Raw genomic sequence first — 23,928 nt, forward strand, 5'->3', positions numbered from 1 at the left:
TGCAAATTTTCCTCCAAGATTCAAATATGCTCCCTAAATTTATAATCTCCTGGAAATGAGCACTTTCAACTGAATTTTCTGTTTGCATTTTGGCATACCATTTGAAGCTTGGATTTGGAAGTAATGTCAAAAGGCAACAAGGTCAATCCTCCAAGATCCTTACACTTCCTTTTATACAGATGAAATTATTTCTGTTTAAGCTCAAAAAGAGTGATATGGAATTAAATACTTCTGTTTCCAGTCCAATTGAGAGAGTGACCTACACTGCTAAAAGCAAACGTGCTTGACATACTTTCTAATCAGTGTAATTTAAAAAAACCCTAATCTCACTCCTTGGTTCACTGCCAAACATGCAAACAAGACCAACTTCCAAAATTAACAGAAAAAAATTGACGAAAGAAAGAAGTTACAATATTCAAAATGGAACCGTTTCTTTAATGAAGAGCTGATATTTCTGGGAATGGGCAAGAAGGAGAACTGCTCTGAGAGAGAGGATGTTCTGCAGAGTTCACTGTAGTTACACTGCAAAGTCAAAAGAAAGAAGGGATGCAAAAGAGAGAAGAGGGGTTGCACATTACTTAGAGCCTTTGGGAGAGGATCACTGATCTGTTGGACAGGAATATTCCACTTTCTGATTGCTACTTTCAGGCAGAAAACTAAGCTCGGGAAAGAAAAGCACTCAGCAAGCTGCGGAAGGAAAACAGTTGCACTTGAAGAAGTTAATTTTTGTGCAAGGCAGCAGATCACCCCTGGCTCTTGGCAGCCAGAGAGCAGAGCTCTCTTCCACCAGAAGGGTGATGCAGAGCGGGAATCACCCCCCGTAGGAGCCTCTCTCTTTCCATTAACTACAGGGGGAGTCCGGGGAAATTACACCCTTGGCGAAATTTAGCTATTGTGAATCCCCTTCCCACATTTCACTGCATTTCAAACCAGGCCGATCTCGCAGCAGGAAATGATTAGCTGAAGTTAAGCATCTGACAATTCACTTTAATGAGCAATAACTCATGGCAACCCGCCATTAGCTCCAGTTGAATAGCTTTTATTTTTAGCTGGTGTTGCTCAGATGAGGCTTTCCTCCAGCATGCACTGGGAAAGCTGACATCCCAGAGCAATCCCTAGGTCTCGGTGGTGCCAGTCAGAGTGTCAGGGCTCAAGAGCTCCAGTTCCCGAAGGTCAGAGAAAAGTCACCGCAGCTCTGGGAAAGTTTCAAAGAGCGAGATAAAACCCAAAGCCGGGAGAAACAGCACAGAGGCGCACAGTCCCAGGAGGCCTTGGGAGCAAAGTTACTGAAATCCTGAGAGCGTGCTGAAGGAGCGAGCGCTGGCTCTCCAGGGACAGCAACGGCATGAGGGTAGGAGACGCTGGCAGAGCCGGCTGCATCAAAGCACAAGTCTGCTGCTGGTCAAGAGGGCTCGGCAGGAGGAACAGCGAGCGCAGACAGTCTCTGTTACATTTGCTGTTTCATACAGGCTTTGGGGGGTGCGGGGAGAAGAGGAAAAGGCATCTTCAGACGACTACGGGATAAGATCTCCTTTCCTACAGACGAGTGTTTAAACAAGGAGCCGCAGCACAGGAAGGCAGCCTGCTTCCCCCGCCTGGGAGCAGACGCGCAGTAAAGCCTGAGGCTTAACCTGGCAGCACCAGGCACTTGAAACGGCAGCTGAAATAGCTGCAGTCCCACTCTCTGCTCGTCCCTGTCAGAAATGTGTTTGCATGTAACAGCTTACAGCTCTGACAACCTCTCTAGTGGGAGGTTCAAGCCCTTTCCTCTCCATCTATCAGCCTTCCCGACAAATTCACCCTTCTTTAGAGCCCTGCGTAACCCCTCGCATAAGCTGCTCTGAATTCATGACAAGAACCATAAAAAAACCAAACGCCCCCAGAGTGACTCCACAAATCCCTTGGTAAGTGAGACCATCCTAGCCAGCTCCTGTCCCCAAATCCTGCGAGGCAGGTACAGTACTGGTCGACCTTGAGGCCTCCAAGGAGCTTCACTGATCTCCCCAGGTGCCCTCAGGCACCACGCAGACAAGGCCAGCCCCTACTCAACCACGGGGTGTGGAAGAGCTCAGAAAAAGAGCAGTCGCTCCACACAGCAGCTCGTGAGGACAGAAACGCTGTTTCTGCACACTCGGTTTCATTCACCCGTTCTCTTGCCTCGGCTTTTCACCCACCGCACACTCTGACACAGCCCGGGCGCAGCAAGGGCGAGCGTAACACATCTGCCGAGAAGGCAGATAGGAAGAGTCTTCCCGTAATGCCTCACAGCTGGGCGAGCTGATGTCCGAAGCCAAGAGGCACGCATTTGGCTTTAGGAAAACCAAGGAAAAAAAAATCAAGACTAATGAGATCCAGAAAGTGCATGTGTCTCTCTTTTTTTTTTTTTTTTTTTTGAACAAATCAACATTTATTTCAATTTAGTCAAACAACTCATTGAAGCACTTCTCTAAGTTCTTCTACTTTACATTTTGTATTTACACTGTCTTCTTTCTGTGACAAAAATATAGTAATCCCCAACCCTGAAGTTTCCAGAATAAGTGTCACTGGCAGCAAAAAAGAACAAAACCCCCAAACACAAAGCACAAAAATCCCCTTTCATTTTGATACATTTTGTCAGGAGATGTATGCATGTTCAGTAAAAAAGTAAGTTGAATAAGTTTAACCCTGAACCTCCATGGAAACCTATATGAGATGATGAAGGGGAAAACGTCATATTTGAAGCTGAGCAAGAAGAGCAGCATTTGCTGGCCTTTGCAAGTACACTGTTACTTTTAGCATAAGGAACTGCAAACTGCTTAGACACCCACACAGAAGGAGACTTTTAAACTTTGATCTAAGCAATTCTGCTCTACTGCGAGTGCAGGGGGACCCAAGCCGGCGGAATACCATCTTTTATCCTCGTGGTGGGCACAAAAACAAAATTTATTACACATGGTTTCCAAGCAGCTGTTAATACAACACAAGCCTTATTCTTTTTGCAAAGTGTCAAGGGTCGGCTTCATTCAGCAGCTCCCAAATTGAGCTACTGTAAGAACTTTTCCACATTCAGTGAAGTAATTTCTCAGTTAAATGACATCATTGCTAAGGTCAACTCTGCCTTACGCTTAAAGCCAGCAAACTCTCTGACAAGGTGGACCGCTCTGCTGAAATTTTGCGGAAGGTAGGAGGCGAAAAGGACTTTTGAACAGCCTTTTCTTAATAACTCCCTGCCTCAAAGGAAGCTGTGGCTACGTCCCAAACAATTCCTAGTGGAAACAACAGAAGCGTATCAGTGACAAAAATAAATCGGAATTGAAAAAAGCAAGAACAGAACTCCAAGCTTTTTTGGGATGGGAGGAAAAACTGCATGTTGAGAAAGAAGGAATTGGTCATTAAACTTTCCAGGCACACACAGGGCTCAGAAAGCACAGAAAACAAGCAGAACAAACAAACAGACTGTGTGCATCTTAGTGGCAGCTTCTTTTGCCAGATGCAGTAGCTTCCAACATTCAGCAGCTGTCTCTTGCTTTCTAGTGGTGTGGAGTTCTCTTTGGTACTTGGAGGCTGTCAGGAGCTCCGGGCAAAGAGAAAGGCTTTGTCCATTTACCAACCAATTCCAAAGGCGCTGATCTTGAATAACTTTACTAAGCAAGAGTGACACAGATGTCTAGGAAAGGGGGGCTTTTCTCTTAGTAAAGTTGTGGTAGGTGCAGTGGAAACCCAAGGCAATCTACATGCTTGTCAAATTCTGCCTAGGTAAGAAGAGAGTCCTCCATGAACGTCTCTCATTTGTTCACTCTTAAATTATTCAGGCTCTGACAGCCCCTGAAAAGAAAAGAACGGAAGAAGAATAAGTTGCGAGCGGTGCAGGGCTAGAGCGGACGCCACGTAACCACCAAGAACAACGAGGTTAGGGGAGTTTGACGACAGACACACTGCAGGCCTCCGGAGCCTCCAGGGCTGGTGCCCAAAAGCAGCTTCCTCCATGCCCTCGGCCTTCAGAATTACTAGAGGAAAATACAAGCTCACAGCAAAGGTACTAATTGGGATGGATAAAAAGAAGTAATGAATGAAGTAAATGTAAACAGTGGTTGGTAAATAAAACACACAGATAAGAACTGCTGGTGCTTTGTGATGTTTTGCTCTTTGAACATGGCACAGGGAAATGGCTAAGCAGCTCGCAGAGTTTTAACTGCACACGTAAGACTATCAGTCAGACTTGCGGGAAGCTTTGATTCACTCGGCTTAAGTAGGAAACTCAGAATGTCACTTGCTGCCCCATATAACAGGCTCATAGGATTTGAATCTTGTTTTTTATTTGACACCTCTCCAGGGCGGGGAGCAGGAACCTCCTCGGTGGTACCAGTCAACAAGTTTATCCTATTTCAGGTGATGAAAAAACTACTATTCTGTATTTGCGTCAGCAAGAAAGATGGGACGGGAACTTGAAGTCTCAGAAAGCATCTGCTGTATGGGAATAGGAGAGCTCCCTTGCAGCACCCCGCTGAGTCTTGGCCTTCTGAGGTTTGGTAAGTGCCTTGACCCAACCACAAGCCTTCCTAATAAGGCTAGTCCAGAGACGCCCGTTGATTTTGATTTCTGGAGGGCCACACAGAGCCTTCCACAGCTCTCGCAATGCCCACACCATTGCTCCTTACCAGCAACTGCTTCCTGGGAAGAAATCCTAAATCCAGCTTAGCAGAGCCCGTGAGAGCTGCACTATGTAAACTGCATCGCTTAGTTCCCTACTGCATCACAGCTTCTGCTCATGAGTAGCTGCAAAAATGTTCTACCAGGTAATGTGTTTAGTAAGAGACAGTATCATTACAAACCCCGTCTTCACAGCTACACCACCATTACTGACTAGTTACTTTCTTCTACTCGCAGCTTTCAAAATAGCTAAGAAAAGGAGCACTTCTACTTCAAAACAGCAGCAAGGGTGGACTCGTCTAGCAGCAGAGGCTCTTTGAATCTGTAAAGACTTTGTCAAGTAGTGCGCGTCTCTTACTGCACCGTACTATGCCAGATCACAGATACCCACTCACCAGAGAATGTATCTCCAGGACAAGTGCCTGTGGTGAACACTCAGAGAGCACTGGCCTTTAAATGTCTGTCTGGAGCAGCAGGCTGAATTGTATGGCCGCACAGCTCTCGGCAGTTACAGCCCTCTCTGAGCAGCCCGGGATGTTCAAGACTGAAAAACTTGGTGATACCAACACGAGGTCAACCAAGGTGCTGTTGCCCGCTCAGCACCTGTGTCCCGGCAGGAGCAGTGCTCTGCTATTGCGGAGCTGAGGTTACTCCGGTAACATTCAAAGTCCTTGCCTCCTTCTTGCCTAAAGCTATGATTTCACTTCTGCTGCTCCAGCAAGGATCCCTGTTGATTAATACTTATCCCATTTCCTAAAGAAATCAATTCAGCCTCCACATACTTCAACTGAGAGCAATGTTTGAATACCACATTAATCCTCAGGGTTGAAACTACAGAACATACAAAGAATACTAGACTGGAGGCACTTCAATTGTATCAGCTGTGAATCATCCTTTTACATTGCACCACTCAGACACATTTGGATCTAAAATACATTTGCATTTTTAATTAAAACAGATTACCATTAGTAACTAAAGAACATCTTAAATCAGAATCCTTAGGCCATAAAAGCTAATTGCATGATGCTAAAACTGGATTTCAGAAATATACATATTATACCACCTACAGGATTAATTAGGCAACATCTCTTCAAAAGTGTTCTCAAAAGTGTATTTATTCAGCATGTGGTTAAATTATGCTGGGTTGTGCAACACTTTTCATAGCCTGCCTAAGCGCATGCTTCTGCAGCGGGAGACAGCTGGGGCCGGGCTCTTCAGGGGTGCTCAACATGTGCAAATCTTGTTCAAGACTGAAGGGATCCCCAACCGATGAGAAGGAACATACATGCTGTTTTATGCGCTCTGCCTCACAGCTACCTAGATATCGCCTTTACCCCTGACACAACCCTACTGCTCTCTGCTGTGCAGCGTGGGGTGGGGCTTTTCATTTTTTGGGTTTTTTTTTTTTTTTTTTTTTTAAAGAAACAATCAACTTTGGCACTGCTGAACAGGAAGATCTTACGAACCCATGCAATGTACTCTGTAGGACACGAAGCCCTGGAAAAACGCTGCAACCGACAAGGAGATCAAAGTCTGAAAGCTATAATTGCTGATTTTGAGGCCTATTTTGTACCACTTTGCTACATGACCTCAAGGAAGTTTGAGAGCAATCGCTGAACAGTAATATGTTTTAAGACAGGTTAAGGCTTTGCTGCACATCTTGGGGACATATAAAACTTCTATTCACTAAAGCAGCACGTGCCTTATGAAGGGAGGAGAAAAAACAGCGTACCAGGACCCGTGCTCAGCTGCTATACTCTGCAGCTATAATTGTTAGCAAGCCTCAACTGCATGAAAAAGCCTCCTGAGCAGATTTAGCTGGAGCTCGGGATGGGCCACTCCCCGCTCCCTCCGCACGCTCCGAGCTGCAAGCTCCGCGTGAAATCTGAGCATAGAAAACATCCAGACCGTAACAGCGGAGATACCTCCAGGGTCACTAAACCCACTCCCTTCTTATCACAGGTAAAAGAGTCCATCCCTTCCATAAATGTTTATTTCAGCATTTTCTTGTGCTAGCAAACAAGGGATCTTTGATGAAAACTAAAATACAAACTGTATTTGTGCTTCCCTTTAAAAGTGGGCATCAAATCTCCATGTTTAGTTTACATCCCTCTAATACGAATGGTAAAAATCTCTACCAAAAACCACCTCCTGCTTCCTCAGGTTGCATTTACTAAAGGGTTATCAGCAGGTCCGGCTCCCAGACCTCGTCACTTGATGTAACTCTTCAGCTTTGCATCTCCTAGAAAAGAAGTTTTACAGGGATCCAAGATTTCAAAGTTGTTGAGCTGCAGCAGGGCTAACAAGGGCTAAACACACCAAACAGCCAAGCGCAGTGGGGTTCAGCTTCGGCAGACCAGCAATTGCTAGGTCCTTACGTGATAACACATAAGACGGAGATAGAATATTTGTTTCATGTCCCAAAAGCACTGAGCAACCACAGCTTCTATAAAATAGAGGAGCATCGACAAGCATCCAGAACCGCCGGAGGCGAGGGAGTAAGAAATGAGCCACAGCTGGACTGGGCCTTCTACAGCGTGATACTATGCATGTTACATTACAGAAAATCAAATACTACGTACAACAACTGAAGTGTATTTAATGGCTCTCTCACCATCAAAGAGGAAAACAACACGACTGTTCTGTTATTAACTGCTATAATACAGTTTGCAGGTTCCACTTTTCATGTCATTAGGACGTCACTAGTGACATTTTCATACTTTATCATAATTATCTGAGCCCAGATGACATGGGTGTAACCTGCCCACTCTCAAGCTGCCAGGGAGAGGATCACGGGGTCGGTCCAGGCAGAGCAGGACAGAGACTGACAGACCGAGAGGCAAGTCACGCTGGACGGAAGGACACAGCTGATGGGAAGGACTACCCTTACTCCAAGGAATGGGTTGTGTTTCAGCATAATCACAACAAACTAAAAGCAAAATGTTACTTTCTGGCATAAGGTCTTCTAATGGCAAAAACCATCAGCCAGGAGAGATGTTTTCATACATATCTTGGTAAGTATTTTCTAATAATTCTTTATACCTTCTGAAGTACTTCTTAGGATTCACAGTACACCTTTTTTGTGGTCAGATGCGATTCTGTAGTTATCTTAAAAAGTATTTTTATATCACATTAAGCTGTGTAATGCAATATGAGCAATTCAGCTCTTCTGCAATAACAACTGATACACAGGAGCTAAGCTGGCTCCTAACTAAATTGCAAACCACATCTGCAGATTCCTGTCATATTTACTAACTGCTCAACCAATTCTTCTCTTGTGAGAAGAACCTGTAACTTTTGTCAAAGATCAAAATATTTTCACAAAGCATGTTAACAGACACTTGCCACTACACTTGTATTTTGAAGTGTTTCGATGATTTTTTTGGACTGAAATGTTTTGGGAGTTCTTTTTCTTCAAAATGACAAATTAGTTTTCTCAATACATGCAAAAGTTTTAACAAGGTGTATGCTGAAACCTAATGGTTTGGAAAAACAAAATCTCATTGGGGTCATGAGAAATAACTGCCCTTTTGGTTTCATTTCAAAATGGACAGATTTTTATTTCAGCATCTGCACACTGAATTCCTGAACAATACAGCTACCTGGCAATCATTTCATAGGAAAGCAGCATACATGTGGTTACCCCATGTTCTCTACAGTGAACAGAAGTCGTCCAAGCTGTATTTTTTCACAATTATCTGTGGTTTTTTTCCCCTCTTAGAATAAAGTCTCCCTTCTTCAGACTTGTGGCAAAATGAATAAAGCCTTGTGAATTCTTAGGTGCTTTTGGAGCAAATGGAAAGTTTGGAAGCTTTGCCTGCATAAAAGCAAACCCCATGTTTCTTTAAAGCCAGGTGAATTTGTGAAAGTTGAAAACAATGCAGCAACCTGAATAATAGCAATCCACACCATGCATTCAGTCTCAGACGAGCAATCGAAAGCTGATCTTCATAGAAGCTGTTGTTGTCTGTTTTACATTCATGAATCAAGAACTGCAAGTCTATTTTCTGTAAAAACTCTCTGTCACTTCCTGAATTATAACTGCATCTCAAAAGATAAAGCTGCAAGACCAGTCTCAACAGGGAGACGCAAAGCCGGAAGATGAGAGGCTAGCTTGCACTAAGAGCCTTAGAGCTATCTAGGAGTGTGTATAACTGTTTCAAAAAAGAAGAAAAAACACTTGTATTTCTTGGATCTTGGGAGTTGAAGAAAACTTGTTAAAGCATCCAGAACACTCGTACTGATGCAGCGAGCAACAGATTTATAAAAAGCAGCTGACAGAAGCTGAGAACGGGGAGCAAGGGAGCCTTAGGCAGCGACCAGCACTTAGAGCAAGTCAAGCTTCTGTGCTCTTAGCTGCTAAATATTTTACAGTAATACTGATCCATTCAAAACTTGACCTGCTGTATCCACAAACAGCATTTCTACTCCCAGAAGATCTCTTATGAAGAGGTAAGATTCAACAACACTGAAAACTAAATAATCTTAAAAAGAGCTTACTGTTACCCTCGCCTGCTAGAGCAATCTACAGAGCAGAAGCGAGCAGCCACGCTTCTCGTTCAGCTATTTGCTTGCGTTCAGAGACTACTTATCAATCTCATGACTTCTCCTGCTGAAATCCTTGTAGGTCTCATTGCCTCCTTCAAGGGAGGACACGTGCATGCACACAAATCCTCACAGGTTTGCACCACTGAGTCATTATTTACCTCGTCTGAAAAGCCTGGCGTGGGGACTGCCAGGCACCCTTTTGGGACCGGGCTTATCTCGGTGCTTCCTTAGGTAGGGCATAAAGCAGGGGTGGGAAAGCATGATGCCATGGTAAGAGAAAGAACAATTTTTTTGCTAACGAAATGCACCTTGTCAGGCTAATCCTGCCTACTCAACTGAGCAGAGTTTTCACCAGCCCTTGTGTCCCTTCCAGTAACTTTATCTACCAGGGTCTACTGTGACTCCGAGTCTCAGCTTGCAGAGGTGAGAAAATGCAGCACTTGAAGAGATGTTCCTGTCATGGGCTTACCAGTTCTCTTAACAGAATCGGGAGAAAATGTTAACAACTCTCCCAAACCTCACCGCAGCCATTTTCCGGTGAACGCAGGGAGAACCCGAGCCACACGTGACTCCCGCGTGAGAGAAAGGCTGCCCACAGAAGGCCAGCACAGTTGATCCTCTTTGCTTTACTGAGATGCAGCTAATTAGCAGCAGCTGGACTTTACCGAGGGAGTACATTTGGAGAAGGTAAGAGTTTCCTCATATTTGTCATTGAGGAAGCACCACGAAAACCTGCAAGCTTTGGTTGACACCCTTAGCTTTACCATTGTTTTCTCCTCTGTCCCATTTTTGACCGAACTGCTTTGGCCATGCATTCCATTACGCTTTGCACAGTGTAACCATGGCTCAGGCTGAAACACTAAATAAAATATGTTCAAATTAGGAAATGTTATGGGCTTGAATATATTACTGCAGATCATTCTCTCGCTACCACACAGCACAAAGGTACCCGCTTCCTTTGCAGAGCTCTGCAGCTCACTGTAACACAATGTCAGCACCTTCTATAAAAAGTACCATCAGATCTCGCTTTTTACCTAATGAAGAAATAACTTTTATTAACATGCCGTTGACAGCCCTTGTAATTATGCCAGTTTTCCCAACTTCCAGTTAAGGCTCTGTGTTTCTGACCAGCTAGCAAAGATCTACAAGGTGGCTGAACTCCCTTTATTGTACATCAGTCACTATCACTCTGTCAAGAAAAGCTTACTGTGTTAATATTACAGCAAAGAGGTTTGTCAGACTGAGCCAATAACGAACCAAAGACTCATGAAAGGATAGTAAGAAGAGGAAAGGAAAGAAAGAAACAGAGGACAATAAAAAAAAAGCAGAAGGAGCAAAACTGTAGACAGGAGAGGGGAGAAGATGAGAAGCCAGAGGGGCAGGAATTTTAAGGAAGAGCCTTGCTAGGAGCTTAGAAGAGACAAACCCATTTTGCACTTACTCAGATTAAAGGTCTGACATTTGGATGAAGCTTTTCTGTTCTGGAATGAGAAGTTTGGATATGAGCAGCTGCCTGCTCGGAAGAGCAACTTTAAGAAGGCAAAGGGACATGTTCTTTATTGAAGCCAATAAACTGCATTCATTTAAATCAGTCTTTCCTGTATCTGACTACCCTTCAGTAAAAATGTTTTATATTCTCACCTGCAGCCACATAACATTATCTAGAGCAGGGTGTAAGGTACTGTACTGTAAAGTTATATTGACACTAGACTATTATTAACCATGGACCCTTAAAGAGTTTAGGCTGTACATAGTTGCGCTCATGTCTAGATGATCAAGTTCAGGCACCAGAACGTCTCTCTCCTTGCACCCAAAGAAAAGAATTTCCTTCCTACTGTTTTCCATCCCCTTATCACCTCTTAGCGCAAAGAGACCCCACTGTGCTGCAGGCAGGGCTAGAATTGTATGAGCTGAACCATTGCAACAAATGTCAGCAGTGCCCTGGGTACAGCGTGGTACCTCCAGATTAACTTCTAGCTTGAATCTGAGTCACTGGCTATTCTTTACAGAGCTCCATGCATTAGATCCTCAAATCCAGCCTCCCTCTGACTCAAGCTACGTGCATTCGCTGGCAGGCTTCAGAGCTCTAAGTTGAAGGTAGTGCAGAGTAATGGCACTAAACCTCTGGACTTTGCTCCTTGTTTAAAGGCAACAAAGTTTTGACCTTGTCACATTCAAGCTAGGCAACTTATCATTTGCTTTAGAAAAGACATTCCACAAAGTAGGAATCCCTCCTTATTTTTTTCTTTTTGCTTTTCCTCATGAAGACCATTTAAAAGAAGCCTCTAATCTAAACCACACAGGCAACTCAGGAGTCTCTGCTAACGTGTTAAAAAAAAATGTTATTTTCAATCACAAATCCTGGGCTGATCTGTAAGGAGAGCTGTATGGCTTATCAGAACACCATCAGAATTTGAACCCTCTTATCAGTCTGCTTTCAAAGTCAGTTTTGCACTGCTAACAAGCATCTTATATTGCACTTTGCATTTGTGCATTTAAGAAATGCTGCAAAAAGCCTTGTCAACCCTTGGCTGATTAAGGCCTGAAGGCTGTACAAGCCTACTGCTCTTAAATACCCTTTTCTATAGCTGAAAGCAAGTGATACACTCTTGCTCTGAGGAACTCCTATATTAGGATTCATATCTCTCTATATTTGAGGACAGACAAGTAATCCTTATTTAGTTCAGGCAGAGGACTATATGGGTCAGAGCAAACTGCAAATGGTACTAAGTGTCAGTCGCTTTGCTTGGATGGATCCCAAAAGCTTTGTACATGGGCAGAGCTGACAACATCAGGAACTCACCAAGAGAAACAAGTAAAAACAGTATCAAGGTCTCAACTGCTGCAAAAGACAGGATGAGATTTATGCAAAAGAATATTTCGAGCTAACTGTCAAGATCCTTCAGAGAAATGCCCAGTTATACAAAATTTACACGTTTTCTGCTATACTTAGAAACTAAGTTTGGGTTTTTCATCTCAACATTATCGTTGCTACTTAGGAGATTGAGCATCTACATCACTTCCAACCTCCATAGCAGGAAAATCACTGACACAGCTTGTACAGACGTAACCTCTGCTTGAGAGCGGACTGCACACTCATCTTCTCAATTTCTCCAACCAAAAGATGCTTTATTGGCATGACAAAACCTATTCAGTTGTTGCCAAGATCAAGAGACATCAGGCATCTCTCACCAGGAAAAAGCTGAGCCATATTTCCAAAGGTGAAGGGAAGGTCAGTTACACGGCAGCAGCAAGAACAACTCCAAGTTGCTTCATATCCATCTAACAAACAGTGTCTTAGTCATGTAGCTTTACTGAGAGTCTGAGATCAGAGGGAAGTCCTCATAAAGAAGAGTAGAGAAATGACCCGCCAAAACCAAAGACGATCATTGACAATGCTGAATATATGAAGTTAAAGCATCAAAAGTCAGGTTACAACACGAAAGACTCTCCACGCTTAATGGCACAAGCTGCCAGCAACCACACACGGATGCTGTAGTCTGCAGCACCAAACATCTCCTCAAATAAATGTAAGTAGGTACCAAAGCAAACAAGAAGTATTTCTGCCATCTGACTGCCCCTCTTTTTCTTTAATAAACACAGCATAACAGCTAGCCTCTTCCAACTTTCTGCTCAGAGTTTACTTCACTCCTGTCTTGTCCTTGGTAGTAATCACTATCACAAAACACCTTTTGTTACAAAAGGGGTAAACTAGAACTGCAAACACAGTTAACATTTCAAAAGAAGAGAGAAGAGCCAGCTGCTTCCCCTTCCCCCTTCTGGAGACATTTGCAGACAGAGGACAAGCAGCAGGGAGATTTTAATCTGTTAGAATCAACATTTTAAAGTCCAGAGCCATGTCGGAGCTCAAAGCCTGCTCCAAACCTGCTGCATGGAGCAACACATTAAAGCACGACCTGTCCTTGAGACTTGGCTCTCGCATTAATGTAGTGCTGTAGCCTTTCTGTTAGCAGCCCTAGCACCCTGCTATATGCCTATTTTTAAACACTGCAAAACAGGGGATTTTGTGCATCGAGTTCAACGGTCACTTATTTGGCATGGAGTAGCCTGTCCTCCCCAGGCTGACAAAGCTCAACATCTTATGAAACCATGGCAAGCTCAGCGCACCGCTAGCTCTGGTGTCACTGGCACCAGGTAAGTGCATCTCTAGTTCAGCGACCAGGGAACAAGGTCCCTGCATTGCCAGCGCGTGCATCAAGCCCATCTGCCCTAAAGCCAACTTCATTAGGGGATGTGCAGACGGACTCCAAGCAAGAACCAGTTCAGCAATCACCAAAATATCTGCTTTTAAGGACTTTGCCTTTTCATGGGAAAAAAGTAAGTTTTGACTGGGACGTTTTTGCTTGCCAGTTCAGAGAACGGGAACATTGAAACACTTTTCTTCAGAAGACTCACGCTATCCAAAACAAGCTCAACAACGATACAGCGGAGCGAAGGCTGTGGGCAGGGAATTCCTCAGCCCATACATCTTAGCTGCACTGTTCCTTGTAAAAGCCAGATTTATTTTTTTATTTTTTATTTTTTACGAGACACCCTAGCTGCTGTGGCTTTCCCACATCTCCGCTAAAAGTAATCACAGTTTCAGTTCAGCAAGCTTCCCCAGACCTTCCCACATCACCATTCAAAGACTTGTGAACTGTGAGAAACAGATGTTCCCAAAGCATTTTGCTCCTATCCGAGCCCAAGACATACTGAAGGGAGGGGGGGGAAATCTCTCATTTAAGCAAATATTTCTCCCCGCCCTATTGACCTTACAGTCCCAGGGTGTTTCCTACCAGCGGGATAAAATGTACCCTGTCAACTCGAGCCCTCTCCCTCCCGGTGCCGGGTCCCGCGGGGCTCCGGCCGCGGCCCCGCCGCTCTCCGCCGGGGGGACGCCCGAGGGGGCAGCCGCGCTGCGGGCCGGCTGCGGGGCCGCGGCCGCTCTCCGCTCCGCTCCGCGGAGGCCGCGGGCTGCCCCGGCGCCGCGCTGCGGGCCCAGAGCCGCCGGGGACCCGGCTGCTCCGCCCGCGGCCCCCCGCGCCTGCCCGCGGCCCCGGCCCTCCCCCGGCGCCCACCGACCTTTGCAGCAGCAGCAGCACTTCGCCAGGAGCCATCCTGCACCGGAGCGGGCGGGATAGCCGCGCCTGCCCGCTTTCATGCTGCCTTCGGGCTGCTCATGGCAAGGAGCCACCAGCCCGCTTAAGGGGAGGAAAAAAATTACCCCCCCCCAAAGAAAAAAAAAAGCCCTCAACACTCCCGAAAGAAGGGGGAAAAAAGCCACAGTGATAAACCGGCCGAGCCTCTCGCGGCCGGTGCGCCCACCAGCCGCTGTCCCCGCGCACCTCCGGGGGCGGAGCGGGGCGGAGCGCGGCCCGCGGCCGCCGCGCCGCCTTATGCAACGGGGCGGCGGCGGGCGGAGCGCCCTGCGCGGCCGCGGAGCGCCGGCAGCCGCGGGCGGACGGGCGGGGGGCGCCGCGGAGCCGCGGGGCTCCGGCCTGCGGCGAGACGAGGCTGCCCGCCCCCGGCTCGAAGGAAAGGAGCCGCAAGTTGCCAGGAAAAAAAGAAGAAGAAGAAAAAGCTGTGGCTGCGCCAAGGCAGGCTGCAGCCGAGGCAGGAGGCGGCAAAATCGTAGCTGGAAAAACACGCTGCCTGGGAGGAAGTTTGCTGAGGCTCCGATATGTCGTGGAGAGGGTTTTCCTCCCAAGTTTTTAAAAGGCAAAACTTGTTTTACTGTTTTTTTTTATTAAGTTCAAAACTTTTTTTTCAGTACTGTTTTTTAGCTTGTGCGTGCAACAGCTAAAACTTTTGACAACTAGTTGAAAACATTAACTAGCCAGTGATCCTAACTTCTGCTCCCGCCAGGTTTTCTGCAGGAGACCTGCTCGAGGCACCACAACCCTTTTGCTAAGGGTAAGCTAAGTGCTCACCCTCTTGAAACGGGGACCAGTATGTCAGCCGTCAAAAAGCACACCTTGCTCTGGAAAGTGCCCGCCTGTTGTGTTAGCATTCCCATCTAAAGGATGGAAAACTGGAGGCACTAAAAGTGGCCCCCACCTTGCCAGAGGCAGCTGGTAGGAGAGGTTGGGCAGGATTCCCGAGCAGCAAGCTCATAGTTGAGCACTCCTGTATCGAAAGGCTAACAAACCGACCAAGCTGCTTCTCCCAGGCCTGACAGGAAACAGCAGCAAAGAGAGTTATGCTGAGTTTTGTGCCCGGGTTTGCCAAAAGTCTCAGCGGTCAGGTAGCTGCATCAATGCCACTTCCTGGTGGCCTGGACTAAGACTTCAGATTAGCTTAACTAGCTTCAGGTTAGCATAACTATTTTGGAGTAAGTAACACTTCCCCAGGGCCAAGGGCCGTTTTTTGACAGGAGAGGGCCTGAGTTGGGTGAGTGAGTGTAGCTGCCAGGCGGGATCCTGTGGGCTCTAGAGCCTTCAAGGCAGAGGCAACCCACCCAGTTCAGTACCTGAAACCAAGAGGGTGGCAGAAAGACCCTTCCCGAGAGACTCCTTCCACGGCGACTGTAAATACCAAGCCTTGGCACTTTGCTTCTGGCTACACTGTGGGAATTGTTCTTTGACCACAGCCTCACTGGAAGCACTGGCAACCTCGTCACAAGTCTGGAGAGCAGAATATTTTCCTGCAAATACCCCTGAGCTCCAGAGTGCTCTTCAGTACATGAGAATGAAGTGAACCTTCACTGTTTCCACTTTCCTGTGTGTTGTGTCTTTCTCTGACTTGGTGCTTTGCCTATCTGGGAGACACGAGGGATGTCTCTGTAGTATGGCTGGGGCTCTTGTGCTTGCATCGAGAAGATACTATGTCTTACTGAAAGCAGAAACCACAGCTGCAGGCCTGGTAAGGAAGAGGTGAACTGGGAAGGAGCTAGGACAACCTTGCCCTTTTGCGCCTCTCCCTTTCCCCATAGACCCTTTGCCGCAGCCACGTTGCCTTGTGAAGCAGCTCTTCAGGAGGCTGTTTCAGGTACCTCAAGAGCCAGGCAGCAAGAGCTGAAAGCTCAGGACCTCCAAAGGAGCTAGGAAACTTGTAGCAAAGATCTTCTGAGATGACCAGCAGTCTACTCTGCTACGTACCCCATCTGTCTTGTTCCTACTCTGCTTCCTCACACCACGTCCATCCCTCCTGCCCATTGAGCTGGCTGCCTCTCACTCAAACTCAGTCTGCTTCCAACAAAACCGAGAAAAAGAGAGGTAAAATGAACATGCTCTTCATTGCCATCTACCTGTTCATTTGACTTCTGCCCTGTGTCTGTCTCAGCAGGCAATAAGGTCTCTGAGGCAGGAGGAATCTCTTGCTGAGTGTTTATACGGGGCCTAGCACACTGGAGCCCTGTTCTTGGGTGGGCTTTAGAAGTTGTCGTAAGAAAACCGTTAAGGATCCTCGTTTATGAAGCTAGGAAGCACCCCAGAGGGGTAGCATTTCACATTGAATTCCCGTGACTCTCGGAGCAGCTAACTGCCACGAGCATCTCTGAAGCAGCTCGGCTGAGGCTTGTGCGGGTGCAGCCATCCACAGCAGCCCTGTCCTTCCACAGATGCTGCCCGACCTGTCTCCCGTGAAACCCCACTGATCTGCGAGTTTTGAGGGGTTCACAGAGACATCTAGTGGTAAACCCTAACATCAGGGAGAATAAATCCCTGGGTCGCTCTGGGGGTGAAAAAGTTTGTTTCTGATTACGGTTGAGGAATGTTTGAGCTAATGGGCCAAGAAAGAGCATCTCAGGAACATGCTGCATGTTACACCAAAGACACACTGCAATAAAACAGTGCTTAGAGTTGAAGACTCTTAGGAGGGATTTGAAACAAGTTTGTAGTGCTCATATTTGCAGCCCAAACTTTAAAACATAATTAACATGCAATCTCAGCTCTGAAAAACTTAATTAAAACAAAATTGAAGTAATTATTCTGGAGGCAAACAGGCTGATTTTTTTTTCCGAATCTACAATGTCGGCAAAATGTTTCACAAAACGTTGTGAAAGTTATATCCAAAAAGTTACTCTGTTTAAAATATATATGCCCATTGATAAATTATTCATGCAATAAATATATCATAAAGCAAGATACAATGACTGAGAGACACAGCCTTAATAACCACATCGTATCAATTAGCTGCTATAAAGCAGAAGAGGAAATGTGCTGTGGACACAATGTAGCTCACCTTTCATGCTGGATAAGGCAGCCTGCTATCATCAGCTTCAGTGGGAACTTACGCTATCAGCTAAAGGAGTCCTTTATCCTTTATCCTCAGAGAGGAAGTTCAGTCTCTTGGATACGGGAGTGTTGCAGGATCATGTGGAAAAAAACCCTACACACAATGGTCTCTGCCGGGGTCCCAGAAAGGCCTGTTTGGCCCATTGGCAAGGCAAACACTTCTGCCCTTGCTCTGAACTATGCCTCAGTGCCACGAGCTCTCCAAGGAAACATCTACCAGCACCACGCACTCAAACCATCTTGCTGTTACCTGCTGCGGTGCAGCCGAGAACATCTTATGGGTCCTGTCCTGCTCCATCTGAAACTAAGACTATCATCAGCACGTGTTCGCACAGCGGGGCAAATGTGCTGCTCTGTGCAACGCAGAGCTGACGGCATGGAAGTCATTGGCGTCTAATGTCAGGGTGACTCTGCTCTTAAATATGCCTGTAGAGATTCCCCAGGCATAGTGGTTCCTCTCATATGAAATCCAAGAGAGTCTGTAGAAATGATTCTTGCTGTCAAGGGGAAGTAAGTTCTACTACTTTTACCCTGTTCTCTGTAGAAATGATTCTTGCTGTCAAGGGGAAGTAAGTTCTACTACTTTTACCCTGTTCTCTGGTGGAAATTTGGGGGCGAAAGATGGAACATACTAATCTTTACATTGTCTTCAGTGTTCCCTCATACCTACAGCAGCTGTTTAATTTCCTTAGGTTATAAATTGAGGCACGCATAGAGGGGAAACACAGGGCCAAACAACTAATGGATGTAAACTGGCATGGCTTCTTTACAGTCAATAGAAATACGCTGAATCTGCCTGGCCCAAATTGTCCTAGTGGCCTGTAATGCAGAACTGCGGAGAACCATCCCTCCCCTAGGAACGGGTGCTCTTCCCTTCCCTTCCCCCTGTTTACATACACCTAGAGATGAGTAACCTAATGGCTGTCAAGAGCATCTGTTCATTACTTACGCAAGTCAATCAAACATTGTGCTTTAGGCTGTAAAGTGATCTCCACAGCAAATCCATCTCTATGGGCACCACTACCAGGGAGTAAGATGTATTACGGCTGATTTTTTTTTAATCCAATGAAGCTTAAGTATTAGACACTCATTTCTTATCAAAGAATAGGGAAACTACTATCTAATAGAAATAACTCATGGATGGCAAAAGGAAGGTGGATTCATACAGTTTTAAAAACATCATTTTAAAGATGTGATATGACTTGCAGAGCAAGATTCAGATAGTGCAAGAGCACGAATGATATTTAAGCTTTAGTTACTAGGGAAAGCTAGGTACCTCTGCAGGGCACTTCAGCTGGTGCCGGCAGGACAGTAAATGCAGATGTGCCCAGAACCGGGCAGTGCGAAACACCAGGAACAAGGACTTCAGCAGCATTTGTTTTCGGACCACGTCTCAGTTCACAGAGAAGTCCAGAGTTCTGTAGCAGTTTAAGAAGCCCAGTAGACGCTAGGTGACTGGTTTAACTACTTTCTCTCCCGCTTACTTTCTGGGTGACTTTGGGGGAAAAAATCACAACTTTATCCCTCAGTTTTCCCTGTGCGCAATAAGAGGATACTGGCTTTTTGTGTTCCCTGTAAAGTGCTCTGAAATTGAGAGGTTACATTGAACAACAAGAAGAGTTGTTACTGTTTGGAGTGTCTTAAAACAAGCGCGGCAAAATATGGCTGTGATGTTTTCGGCCTTTAAATTTAGTGTTAAAAAGCACCCCGGTCACTAAGTCTTGCTTGCAAATCGTACCCACAAACCCAGGTAAATCTGAACAATTGGAATGAAGGCAGATTGGCAAAGCGAAGCAGGCCTTGCTCAACGAGCACATTTCAGTACATTATTCTTGGCTCTAGCTCCAGCTATTTTCAACAGCACTAAACATTCATTAGATTAAATCAGATGAACTACGTTCTTTAAAAATAGCCAGAGCCTTGTCGTGCCAGTTGGAAAAAACAACAACTTTATTGGGTATTAAAACAGATCAAATAAATTAAAAATAAATAAATAATTTGGGTCATATTCCCTCCTGGCTCAAGGGAGCACAACTGCAAGGAGAGGTTTTTGGCTCCTCAGTTCAGCACAGTGGTAGGTAAAAAAAGAACATTCTCAACTAGCTAAAACAAACAAATTAAAAAGAAATATAGACATCCCAGCACAAACTCCTCGCTGAACTGCAATGTAGGCATATGTTCAACAAATGTTAGGGTATATCGTTCCCGATCCTTCTGCTGTAGACATCAGCATGGGATGGGGTTTACGGCAACTTATAGCAGTGTCATGACCAAACAGCATCCTGGCCAACCATCTCTTCTGAAAAGCCTTAAAAGCCACAGCCAGCCCTGTCTACTCTACAAAACCCTCAAATACAAGGTTGCCCTCACCTTTATATGCTGCGTAACCCACCTCCCACCGGCATCAGAAGTTTCCCACTGACAATGTCATAATTCTCTTTCCTAACTTAAAATCCATCTTTCTTCTTTCTCTCCATCTGGTAAAGGAGAATGAGCCCAAAAGAAAAGACAAGCTGCTTGGAGACTGAGCCCTACAAGGGACCCATTCCGCAAATAAACAGTACCGGGGGTAGCTGCAGCTGTAAGTGCATAAGATACATGCACATACTCTCATGTGAGAAGGCTTTTACCCACTCCTGTGGGTAGCACAGACCTACTGAACGCACATACCCCTTTTTCTTGTATGCTAATTTTGCCTCTCAGTATCTCAGGATGCACAGCATCCAGTTCCTCTGGTCTGCTGGTCACTGATTCCACGAAATGTACTGCTACTTCCTAAACAGAGTAATCATTTTCCTACAATAACTTGCTCAAGAAAACAGTTAGAAGCCAGGTCCATGTACACTCCTGTCTCGCTACCTTCCTCCAATGTACCAGGGGAACATCCACCACCTCAGAGCAGGCCCATCTACCTACACTCTAGCTGTGATGCTTCGTCAGGGTAGCAGCATTGTCTGGCAAATATTCGCCCTCGCGTCGCCCAGGAGGATTTTCCTCCCTTGCCCAGAAGTACCGCCAGATGTGTTACACTCAGAGGAAGCTGCAGCAAAGAGCCTCACCTCATCACCTAGGGCCGAGGCCCAAAAACTGGAGCCATAGACTGCATTATGTTAGTAGCATATTGCTTGGTTTCTGCAGAACTATGTTGGATGGTGGAGTCATCCTGAGCAAGCTCCTGGTTAGAGAATAAAAAAATAAAAAGAAACCCTTCAGCTAGAAAGAATGAAATAAAAATTTAAAGCAGGTTTTGCATTTATTTCCTGAAGCACTTATCTCCATTAAAGCAAAGATATATTGTTGGGAGTTACTGCAGTATCAAATGATGGAAGGCACAAAGCATTAAAGTGCTGCCTTTTGGACATGTTTTGGCTCCTCTCTTAGTGTGTTGGGCCTCACTGGGGAAATCATGAGCCTATCTCAGCCCATCATGATCTGCTTTCCAAGACAAACAGGAGCCTCACCCACTTGTGCATGACAAAGGTGAGTTGCTGTTTTAGCAACTACAGACTAATAGTGTATCAAAAGTGTTCCTCGTGTGCCTGTCTCAACTTGCCCGAGGTTGTTCTATTTGGATGCTAGAAACCACAGCTCATTTTCTTTAAATGGCATTTCTCTTTCCTTAGAGTAAGTTGTTCTCTGCTTTTTTGACGGAAGACTATTCAGTCTACTTTCCTGAGACACTCTGCGGAAACGTGCAAGTTCTGTTCATCATCTATCCCCTCACCCAGGATCCAACACAATTATGGTTCACGGCAAACTAAAAGAAAAAAAAACCTGGCACACAATATTTGCTAGTTAGGGAGGAAGCTCTCTGTTTGGCCTGTCTGCCTTCTGCTAGGGAGGAACTGGACTGGAATTAAAGTAAGATTCAGTGTCAGTGCTGTAAAAGCCTTTATTTATTTGGGCCAAATTACTGCATTAAGTGTATTTTCCATTTTCCTTTTTTTTTTCCCCTAGGGTAAAAAGAAAACACAGAGGAATTCTTACAAGGCAGTGTTTAGGGTGGCAGTGCTTTCTGATTTACTACATCAGATTTAAGATAAGCATGTAAAGCTGTTATTGAAATTTACGGTGGGTATATAAAACAAGGACACACATAACAAAGCAGCCTGCTGTGGGGAGAATTAAAAAAATTGTTTCTAAGCTATTTTTATCAGCTTGTGGAATGACTCTGGCTAAGAAACAACCCCTCTGCTTTTATCAGTGTGTGGCACCCCTGCCCGCTGTCATTCTTTAGTCACCACAGCCTTGCAATAATTGCATTTCTAGGATGCTAGATCTCGGGCAGGTAGCATTTCTGCTGGTGGACAGGAATACAGGTGCAGGACTGCTGCTCCAGGGAACGTCAGTGAGTTTAGCACCGTACACTTCAGAAATCCCCTTTCTGCGTGGCACCGTCAGCTGGCGAAAGCTGCAATGCTACACACTGGATTTCCCAGTCGCTGTGGGACAGAAAAACCTGTTGTCCTTCTGTGAGAGGGACAAGTACATGTCAACTTGGCATATTTTTTTTCTCTTCCTATATTCAGCTGATTTCTTGCTAGATAACAGCTCCAAATTACATGATAGTTCCATGAGCACTTGAAATTGTCATGAGCCAACAACCCTGCCAAAAAATGTTGTTGTCTTTTCTCTCTCTCCCAGGTGCCTGCTCCTTCCTGCCACTTCCCTTGTGCCAACAGAAATGTTTGTACAGCCTCACAGTGAATCTGATCCGCAAACTGATCCAGATTAAAATTAACCTAGGGAGAAAAAAAAGTTCATTTTAACCCAGATCAGTTCTTTAATCTGCCTTGGCTCTCGCATCATCAGTGTTCATATTTTACTGCAAGAGCCTCCAGGTATATGACTGGTGAATGACCTGCATTGCTGTGCTATCTCTTGGTCTCAGTGATCCCATTCACTGTGGTAGATCCCGATTGCTCTGGTAAGCACGGTGCATACCCATGGGGCTCAAAGACTTTCAGTCTCCCTGTGTGAGACAAAAACGGGTTCTTTTGTCTGGCCAGATATATTTTGTCCAGCAGAAAGCAGCACCAGCTCCCACTGTTGCTGAGATCAGACCCATCTTTGGTGTGTCTGGATGTCCCGTAGCACGTTTCATGAGGGCAACAAGTGAGTTGCTAGTGAGCAGGACATGTATTTTTGCACCTTTAAATGCAGAAAGACACATCTTCTAATGTAAGGAAAGGCCGTAGCAGGCTGAACACTGCAGAATGGATACAGCACGCAGGTGAAGACTATGGAGAAAGCAGCTGTCCCTGAGGTTTCAGTACTGGCCTGTGGAGCAGCACTGGGACTGTATCGCGTAACTAAGGCAGAGTCATTTGAACAGATGTGCAACGAGCAAGAAGGCTGCTGGGGTGCACAGCCTGAACTGGCTTTCCCCTGCCCCCATGCACAGAGCTACTTATACTAAGGCTTTTCATGGGTTAGAAGAGCCTTCCTTTAAAGCAGTAGGTATTGACTCCTTTACACTGCATGAAATTTAATTTGTAATCTGCAATCTGCGGAAGGAAAAATGTACTTATTTCACTAGGTTCTGCAGAGTTCGTAAATTCTTCTGCGCTTTTCTGAAAAATGGTGTTTGGCCTTAAGGCCAAATTCTGTTCTCTGGTACCTAAATGCAATTCCCACAGATTTCCAGGGAAACTGGATATATATTCCAAGGCAAAATGAAGCCATAAACTTAAAATTCTGAAGATATTTGTAAACTGTGGGGAAAACAAAGGGCCACGTATAGTCTGGAAAGAGTAAAACAGAAATGTATGAAGACCTATAAGCAGTAAGAATACTTTTTTTAAAATGACCTATGGGAAAAAATATCTTGAGTTGAAAGATTTCAGTGTTCTTCTTTAATCTAGAAAACAGAATAATGCCCTTGAAATATAAACACTGGGTGTTGCTGTTTAATTTTTAATCTCGTTGGCTTGCAGTTTGGCTTAATCTCTTTGGCTTGCAGCTTAATGCGGGTGAGAAACATGGAGCATTAGATCCACTTCATGAAAACAGGAGTCACCAATATACATGAGTTGCAAGTTATATTGCTAAAGAGAAAAAAATCAGGGCTGTTTTATTATGTGAAGTGTTGGACAGTGCATTATTATTGTTTCAGTTTGCTGACACACCTTTGGAGATCGGAGGCCAACCCAACCTTTACTGCAATATGTAAGCAATTACCCCTTGATTTTTTTATTTTGCAGTGAATTTAATTTGCATTTTGCAAATTGTAGAATGAAAAATATACTTATTTCACTGCAATACATTTCTGTAGAGTCAATAATTCCTCACTGCGTTTGTGAAGAATACGTGATATGTGAAAACAGAGCCTTTTAATAAATGGTAAGGACAACCACAATCAAGGATGCTTTAACCTCTTACAATAGAAAAGGGAACTGTTATTTAGCTGTTCTGAGCTGTGAGAGACTTATTTAAACAGATTTTAGGAAAATAGTCAAATATGCAGTCTACCTTAAAAAAGAGAAAAATACAATTCTGGAGTTAAAACAAGGCAACA

At 45.1% G+C, this 23,928-nt stretch overlaps 1 protein-coding gene and 1 long non-coding RNA gene across 6 annotated transcripts in view; both read right to left on the minus strand.

Annotated features, from left to right (window-relative positions):
* Window positions 1–23,928, minus strand: part of KALRN (kalirin RhoGEF kinase) — a 526,992-nt gene that overhangs the window by 66,807 nt on the left and 436,257 nt on the right. The gene's annotated exons all lie outside the window — the stretch shown is intronic.
* Window positions 2,702–14,543, minus strand: LOC112996347 (uncharacterized). Its single transcript, XR_010389936.1, has 2 exons — window positions 14,260–14,543; window positions 2,702–3,804 (listed from the first exon to the last, which is right to left on the minus strand). It is a non-coding gene; the product is annotated as an uncharacterized LOC112996347 (long non-coding RNA).

Source organism: Dromaius novaehollandiae, chromosome 7 (genome assembly GCF_036370855.1).
Source record: "Dromaius novaehollandiae isolate bDroNov1 chromosome 7, bDroNov1.hap1, whole genome shotgun sequence".
Lineage (NCBI taxonomy): Eukaryota > Metazoa > Chordata > Aves > Casuariiformes > Dromaiidae > Dromaius > Dromaius novaehollandiae.